This window comes from Hevea brasiliensis, chromosome 14, assembly GCF_030052815.1.
Source record: "Hevea brasiliensis isolate MT/VB/25A 57/8 chromosome 14, ASM3005281v1, whole genome shotgun sequence".
Taxonomy (NCBI): domain Eukaryota; kingdom Viridiplantae; phylum Streptophyta; class Magnoliopsida; order Malpighiales; family Euphorbiaceae; genus Hevea; species Hevea brasiliensis.
Window position 1 is genome coordinate 80,411,217 of NC_079506.1, and position 741 is coordinate 80,411,957.

The 741-nt window shown below is 38.5% G+C and overlaps 1 non-coding gene across 1 annotated transcript; it reads right to left on the reverse strand.

The window, feature by feature from the left end:
- Positions 1–275: 275 nt before the first annotated feature.
- Positions 276–382, reverse strand: LOC131173707 (small nucleolar RNA R71). Its single transcript, XR_009144020.1, has one exon. It is a non-coding gene; the product is annotated as a small nucleolar RNA R71 (small nucleolar RNA).
- Between the last annotated feature and the right edge of the window lie 359 nt (positions 383–741).

Genomic DNA, 741 nt, shown 5'->3' on the forward strand with positions numbered 1-741 from the left:
TGTAGCCTGCACTATGTGAGATGGTACAACAATCACAATTTGGGGGAAGTCCAAGTGAAAGTCCACATGTGCATCTAGCACACTTTCTTGAGATCAGTGATATGTTGAAGATAAATGGAGTTTCTAATAATGCAATTCGACTCAGATTATTCCCTTTCTCTTTGAAGGACCGAGCTAGAGAGTGGTTACATTCTTTGCCACCGGGTTCTATCACAACATGGGATGAACTTTCTCAAGCATTTTTAGCTCAATATTATCCACTAAGCAAGATAGCTAAGCTAAGAAATGAGCTGACTTCTTTCAAACCTAAAGATGATGAGAGCTTGTATGAAGCATGGGAGAGATACAAGGATTTGCAAAGGAGATGTCCACATCATGGGATTCCTAAGTGGATGCTTGTTCAACACTTTTACAATGGAGTTTCACCAGCTATTAGAAATACAATTGATGCATCTTCTAGAGGTGATCTTATGGAGAAATCTGAAGATGAAGCTTTTTCTGCTGTAGATAAAATTGCTTATAACAATTACCAGTGGAGTTATGAGAGGAATGAGATCAAGAAACCAGCTGGTATGTTTGAGCTTGATGCCATGAATATGATTAATGCTAAGTTTGATGCTTTGAGAAGGAAGATGGACAAGCTAAGCATGAAAGTAGATTCTTCTGTTGGAGGTTCAAGTAATTCAGTAGATGTTGGAGTTGCAAATGTCAACTGTGCAACTGATTTTCCTGCATTTGATC